The sequence below is a fragment of the Oncorhynchus nerka genome, linkage group LG11 (genome assembly GCF_034236695.1).
Source record: "Oncorhynchus nerka isolate Pitt River linkage group LG11, Oner_Uvic_2.0, whole genome shotgun sequence".
NCBI lineage: Eukaryota > Metazoa > Chordata > Actinopteri > Salmoniformes > Salmonidae > Oncorhynchus > Oncorhynchus nerka.
Window position 1 is genome coordinate 66,127,565 of NC_088406.1, and position 8,120 is coordinate 66,135,684.

At 39.0% G+C, this 8,120-nt stretch overlaps 1 long non-coding RNA gene across 1 annotated transcript; it reads right to left on the bottom strand.

Moving 5' to 3' along the window:
- Positions 1-190: 190 nt before the first annotated feature.
- On the bottom strand, positions 191-7,599 carry LOC115137373 (uncharacterized). The gene is made up of 4 exons (XR_003864792.2): positions 7,248-7,599; positions 6,968-7,083; positions 4,594-4,740; positions 191-3,723 (listed from the first exon to the last, which is right to left on the bottom strand). It is a non-coding gene; the product is annotated as an uncharacterized LOC115137373 (long non-coding RNA).
- Positions 7,600-8,120: the final 521 nt, after the last annotated feature.

The following is an 8,120-nucleotide window of genomic DNA, read 5'->3' on the forward strand; positions in this document are numbered from 1 at the left end:
CGTTGTATTTCATATTGGCTGGTTAACCAATACTGATTACCTGGGACTGTTATTAGCTTCAATCAATGAACAAACTTTGCTGAGTCACTGTCTTCCCAGAACTGTTCTCAAATGAACGTTCACGTGAGGGGCGCCCACGTGCCCTCAAGTTAGTTGGTCAAATGTAATAATTATCGGGAATCACGGCAGCTTTTAGTAAATATGTGATTTATTTTATTGTAAGACATTTACACAAATGTAATTATTTATTTTCAAGTCAAAGACACTCAATTACAATCATTAATGCAACCGATATACAGTACGCGTGGCATACTTTAGCTGCTGGAAGTAGTTTGGGGGTGCAGATTTGTTTTTGTTCTTGCATGTGCTGAGGACTTCTAACTCAGTCTACTAATACATGACTAGTAAAGGCCCAGCGTACTACTTTTGTGATGTTTTTTTATTTTTTTTAACTATGTGGAAACTGAAATGGTCTATTCATTCCTTTTCGAAGAGACTCTTATCCAGAGCAACTTACATTGTCATACTGGTTCCCCATGGGATTCAAACCCACAACCCAGCGGCATGCTCTACCAACTGAGCCACATTATCACAAACCACTTGATGTCTCAACGTACTCAATTACTTTGTTTTTCTTCATGGTGATGGAAAGTCTACAGGTACAAACCAAGATGATTATTATCCATATATATTTTTTTAATGTAATGTTTATTTAACTAGGCAAGTCAGTTAAGAACAAATTCTTATTTACAATGACAGCCTACACCGGCCAAACCAGGCCAATTGTGCACTGCTCTACTCCCAATCACAGCCGGTTGTGATACAGCCTGGAATCGAACCAGGGTGTCTGTAATGACGCCTCAAGCATTGAGATGCAGTGCATTAGATCGTTGCGCTACTTTGCATGACCAGCCTATGTACAAAACAGCAATGTACATTTACCTTAAGTGGTTTTTAAGGATGGTACATTAATACTGCATAAAAAGGGGTTGTTTTCCATGTCATTTGATCAATAAAAATATTTAATTTGATGTGGATGTTTTGTGTCTTTGCCCATAACTTTGCACCTTTAATGTGAGGACATGGTTTTGTTCTTTCTGTATCCCATTAGAATGACTATTGAATCCTGCAAGATACTGTTCATAATTATACAACTAGCTTTTTTGCCAAAGCAGAGGTGCTGAAACATTTTTTTTTGCTTGAGCTACAGACATCTATATTAGTCTGCTAATACTAGTAAAGGCCCAGTGCACTACTTTGTGAGAAGAAAACATAATAAAAAAAAAAACCTTTTAAAAATGTGTATGCAGTACCAGTGAAAAGTTTGGATACACATCCTCATTCAAGGGGTTTTCTTTATTTTTACTATGTTCTACATTGTAGAATAATAGTTAAGACATCAAAACTATGAAGTAACACATATGGAATAATTTACAAACTAAAAAAATGTTAAAACAAATAAAAATATATTTTATATTTGAAATTCTTCAAGGAAGCCACCCTTTGCCTTGATGACAGCTTTGCACACTCGTAGCATTCTCTCAAACAGCTTCACCTGGAATGCTTTTCCAACAGTCTTGAAGGAGTTCCCACATATGCTGAGCACTTGTTGGCTGCTTCTCCTTCACTCTGTGGTCTAACTCATCCCAAACCATCTCAATTGGGTTGAGGTCGGGTGATTGTGGAGGCCAGGTCATCTGATGCAGCACTCCATCACTCTCCTCCTTGGTCAAATACCCCTTACACAGCCTGGAGGTGTTTTGGGTCATTGTCCTGCTGAAAAACAAATGATAGTCCCACTATGCGCAAACCAGATGGGATGGCGTATTGCTGCAGAATACTGTGGTAGCCATGCTGGTAGGTGTGCCTTGAATTCTAAATAAATCACAGACAGTGTCACCAGCAAAGCACCATCACACCTCCTCCTCCATGCTTCACAGTGGAAACCACACATGCATCGATCATCCGTTCACCTACTCTGCATCTCACAAAGACACAGCTTTTGGAACCAAAAATCTCAAATCTGGACTCATCAGACCAAAGGACAGATTTCCATCGGTCTAATATCTATTGCTTGTGTTTCTGGCCCAATCAAGTCTCTTCTTATTATTGATGTCCTTTAGAAGTGGTTTCTTTGCAGCAATTTGACCATGAAGGCCGGATTCAGGCTGTCTCCTCTGAACATTTGATGTTGAGATGTGTATGTTACTTGATCTCTGTCAAGCATTTATTTGGGCTGCAATTTCTGAGGCTAGTAACTCCAATTACCTTATCATCTGCAGCAGAAGTAATTCTGGGCCTTCCATTTCTGTAGAGGTCCTCATGAGAGCCAGTTTCATCATAGCGCTTGATGGTTTTTGCGACTGCACTTGATGAAACTTGTTCTTGAAATGTTCCACATTGACTGACCGTCATGTCCTGAAGTAATGATGAACTGTCATTTCTCTTTGCATATTTGAGCTGTTCTTGCCATAATATGGATTTGGACTTTTACCAAATAGGGCTATCTTCTGTGTACCAACCCTACCTTGCCACAACACAACTGATTGGCTCAAACGCATTAAGGAATTAAATTCCACAAATGAACTTTTAACACAGCACACCTGTTAATTGTAACGCATTCCAGGTGACTACCTCATGAAGCTGGTTGAGCGAATGCCAAGAGTGTGCAAAGCTGTCATCAAGGCAAAGGGTGGCTATTTTGAAGAATCTCAAATATAAATATATTTTGATTTGTTTAATTAAGACTTTTTTGATTACTACATGATTCCATGTGTTATTTCATAGTTTTGATGTCTTCACTATTATTCTACAATGTAGAAAATAGTAAAACATTACGAAAAACCCTTGAATGAGTAGGTGTGTCCAAACTTTTGACTGGTACTGTATATTTTTTTATTCAGATTTTTCAGAGAGTGCTGCAACACCCTCAGCACCTCTACTTCCTGTGGCTACGTGGCCTAGTAAAAACAAATGGACCGTTATGAGGTAAAAAGCATAACTATGTCCAATTTGTCCTATCATTTTCCCCAGTAGGAGTAATTATGTAGGTATTTCCGAATTTATAATGCATTAATCATATTAGCCTAATGGTTAGAACATTGGCCCAGTAACCGAAAGTTTGCTGGATAGAATCCCCGAGCTGACAAGGTAAGAATCTGTTGTTCTGCCCCTAAGCAAGGCAGTTAACCCACTGTTCCCTGGGTGCCAAAGATGTAGATGTCAATTAAGCCAGCCCCCGGCACCTCTCTGATTCAGAGGGGTTGGGTTAAATGCAGAAGACACATTTCAGTTGTTATCCCCATTTCCCATGATTCATCACATACAAAACAATGCATTGTAAGAGCTTGGCCTGTAGTATCAAATGTAGCACCCATGAGCCAAAAAGGTGTCCTCGAAATGTGTGTAGGCCTACTAAATGTTATGTCACATTATTGTATTACACTATTTCAGGCTGCGCATGTATAAGCCATGAGCAGAATCAGTCAGTTAATGCCTGCCCATTGGCCGTCGTCTGATCTGATGTAACGGCTGTGGCTGTCGTCTCTGGTGCCTGTCCCATCTGTTCGGTCTGAGAGGCCAGCAGCCAGGTTTGGACAACTGTGTCCTGGTGAGTGGGACTGGAGGAGGTCCTGTTCTTCCTCAGGAAGATCAGTCGTGGGTTCTTCATCAGGGTGTAGAGGAGCATCCATCACCGCCTGGCCCGACTTCCACAGGCTGAATCTACAACACAGTGGTATTAGAGAGAACTTCCACAGGCTGAATCTGCAACACAGTGGTATTAGAGAGAACTTCCACAAGCTGAATCTGCAACACAGTGGTATTAGAGAGAACTTCCACAGGCTGAATCTACAACACAGTGGTAATAGAGAGAACTTCCACAGGCTGAATCTGCAACACAGTGGTATTAGAGAGAACTTCCACAGGCTGAATCTACAACACAGTGGTAATAGAGAGAACTTCCACAGGCTGAATCTACAACACAGTGGTATTAGAGAGAACTTCCACAGGCTGAATCTACAACCCAGTGGTTTTAGTGAGAGACTGACATGATCTACAAATAATTATTACGTGTCCTAGCATTCATATTTCAGGTCTAAAATGTCACTTGTATGAGTTGTGAGGCGTCCAGGATGTGCTCATTTGTCTGTTTTGATCAACAGTCTGTGATGGGCTACTGAGGTTTGTAGTGGTGGGAAAAGTACATAATTGTAATACTTGAGTAAAAGTAAAGATACCGTAGTAGAAAATTACTTGAGTAAAAGTGAAAGTCACCCAGTAAAAGTCTAAAATGATTTGGTTTTAAATATACTTAAGTATCAAAAGTAAATATAATTGCTCAAATATAAATAGTAAAGTACACACACCCCAAAAAACTACTTAAGTAGTACTTTAAAGTATTTTTACTTAGGTACTTTACACCACTGGATGTTAAGTATGATTTGTGCTCTCAAAACCTTCTGATCTCTCAAGGACTATTTAGTCTAATACACACTCACATGATGAGACACTTCAACCTACACTAAATTATCTTTCAAAAATCCCATTCTTTTGATCTGCAGCTGTGTTCATGACATCTTGATGTTAACTGACCTGGCGAAGGTGTGTTGTTGAACGTGGAGTACGATTCTGCCTCTGTGGTCCTCTGTTGTCTCTCCAGGAGAAGATGGCAGAAACACAACATGACAGGGTTTTTGTGGTAGTGGTCTGTGAAAATCATCCTGATCCAAGTGCTGTAACCTGAAATAGACAGCCAAAGAGGATAGGACGTGTACTTGCCACACAATCTTTGTCATTCAAATCCAGTGAAATGCTGCCACCTTCTGTATAAATAAAATATGACGATGACGAACTATGTAGAATACACAAAAGAGAGCAAAGTCTAGGGTTGCAAAATTCCGGGAACTTTCAATAAATTCCCTGGTTTTCCCGAAATCCTGGTTTAAGGATTCCCGGAATCATAAAGCCAAATTTCTGGGAAAACCAGGAAATATATAATTTAAATCTAACTTATATTTGCTTTGTGGTCTTTGTGTGTTTTTGTTATGTACAGGCTTTCTTCTTCTCTCTCTGTCATTTAGGTTAGTATCGTGGACTAAGTACAATGTTTATCCATCCTCTATTTTCTCCTATCACAGCCATTAAACTCTGTGACTATTTTAAAGTCACCATTGGCCTCATGGTGAAATCCCTGAGCGGTTTCCTTCCTTTCCGACAACTGAGTTAAGAAGGACACCTGTATCTTTGTAGTGACTGGGTTTATTGATACACCATCCAAAGTGTAATTAATAACTTCCCCATGCTCAAAAGATATTCAATGTCTGCATTTTTGTCTACCAATAGGTGCCCTTCTTTGTAAGGCATTGGAAAAAATAATCTGTGTTTGAAATTCACTGCTCGATTGAAGGACCTTACAGATAATTGTATGTTTGGGGTACAGAGATGAGGTAGTCATTCAAAAATCACGTTAAACACTATTATTGCACACAGAGCCAATCCAAATTATTATGTGACTTGTTAAGCACATTGTTACCCCTAAACTTATTTAGGCTTGCCATAACAAAGGGGTTGAACACTTTCATTTGTAATGAATTTGTAAAAAATGATACAAACATCATTCCACTTTGACATTATGGGGTATTGTGTGTACAGTAGGCCAGTGATACAAAATCTCAATATAATCCATTTTAAATTCAGGCTGTAACACAGCAACATATGGAAAAAGTCAAGAGGTGTGAATACTTTCTGAAGGCACTGTTGAATAAATTAGAATTTTTCAGAAAAATAGCATTGTCTTATTACTTAAGCATGTCTATAGCAAAAACACAGTCAAACATACTATATCTTACTGTATGTTGATGTACTACACTATCTAGAACCTAAATGAGCTATCTACAACCTAAAAGGGTTATTCAGCTGTCCCCATAGGAGAACCCTTTGAATAACACTTTTTGATTCCAGGATGACCCCTTTAAGGGTTCCATGTAGGCCCCTTTCCACAGAGAATTCTACATGGGACCCAAAAGGGTTCTACGTGGAACCAAAAAGGGTTCTCCTATGGGGACAGCCAAACCCTTTTTTCTAAGAATGTTGTGTTACTGGCACCAGTGGATGTTGGTAACACTTTACATGACACATTATGATACAGTCATAACCATGTCATAATATGTCATTACAGCTGATATAATGTTCATAACCTGTCATAATATGGTCATAACACTTTCATGACACATATATGTAGACCTGATGTGACATATATTGTTTTATTTTATGGCTGGTTATCACACCTACATAAGAGTGTTAAAACCGACAAAACCTACCACACAAGGCAAAACATTCCATTACACCATAGCCTACTTGTCAAACAGTATTTCTATGTAATATAACATTTTCTGAAATGGACCATATTGAATTATCATTGTAATTGTGCACACATTGATGTCAGACATGCACCTACCCCAATGCTCTGTTGACTGGGATGAATGCAGGAGCAGATTTCAGGAGCAGGACAAGACACCCTCTTTTTGACTGATGACTGACATAAGGGCATGTACCTATCTGGCTTACATGATTCTGATCATACTGGTCATAATGCTTCTTGACAGTGTCATAAAGTCTATTTTCTTAGTCCAAGTAAAGTGACACAGGATGGTCATAATGCTTCTTAACAGTGTTGTGAAGTGTGAAAACACAACTTTAAAGGAATTCAATACCACAACAAAGAATAAGAAGCAAACTTTCAAACGAAAGGAAACTTCTTTGCAGGGAAAAAACACATTTGAATAAACGTGGGTTTTGACGCTCTTATGTAGGTGTCACAATCAGCCACAAAATAACGCAATATATGTCACAACAGGGGGAAATATATGGGTCATGACAGTGTTATGTCAGCTGTCATGACATATTGTGAAATGGTTATGACTGTATCATAACGTGTTATGACGCTAGGTGTCAAGTACAGTGTTACCTGGATGTTAACGTACTGTATGGGGGACACAGAGACCCCTTACCGACGGAAGGAGAGAATAGTGTAAGAAGTGGTCCATGGGTACACCACTGTCACAGGTCTGGTTAGGAGAGCCCCTTCAAGACAACAAATAAATAAACAATTAAAAAAGGAAAGTTGACTTTCAGACTGAATAATACATTTCTTCCATGAACGAGTCAGTAAGATGTACAGATTTACAGTTATCAAGCATCCCTTTATAACTGACACAGTGGTTAGCCAAAATTTGAATTGCACTCACATGTTGCTTCTTATCGTGTCGGGACCACTTTCAACGAGCAAGGGAGTAACATAAAAGATAGTACTTTCTGTTATCGCGTTTAAGAAATATCTACTGATAGCTCTCAAAGCCCCGTTTCCTAGTTGCAGTCATGTGACGTACCTTTGACCCCAAATGCCAAACTATACAAGTGGCACCTTGTGCTCCCTTATTGACTGACATGTTATCGTGCAATGGCACTGTCAACAGAGAGCGCAGTAACAGATAACCAATGGGATCGATTCCCTTGAGGTTTTCTCCCTCCAAAGGATAGTTTATTTTCCTGTGAGTTTATCATTACGAAGCTCGTCACTCGTCCTCACTGTAAAAGGAATTATTGTATGGGATATTTTTCAACAGTGCTTTGCGGAACAGTAAGATGTTTTATTTTTTATTTTGAGGAAGCAGTGCTTGGCGGTTGAGTGCATTCGAAAAACTACATCATTTAGGTTAGCGTTGTGGAATAAGTCCAATGTTGTTGATCCATCGTCAGTTTTCTCCTATCACAGCCATTCAACGTTGTAACTGTTTCAAAGTCACCAGAGGAGTCTCTCAGGCAACTGAGTTAGGAAGGACGCCTGTATCTTTGTAGTGACTGGGCGTATTAATACACCATCCAAAGAGTAATTCATAACTTCACCCTGCTCAAAGAGATAATCAATGTCTGCTTTTGGAAAATATACAGTACAAGTCAAAAGTTTGGACACACCTACTCATTCAATGGGTTTCCTTTATTTTTACTATGTTCTACATTGTCGAATAATAGTGAAGACGTCAAAACTATGAAATAACACATATGGACTCATGTAGTAACCAAAAAAGTGTTAAACAAATCACAATATATTTTAGATTTGG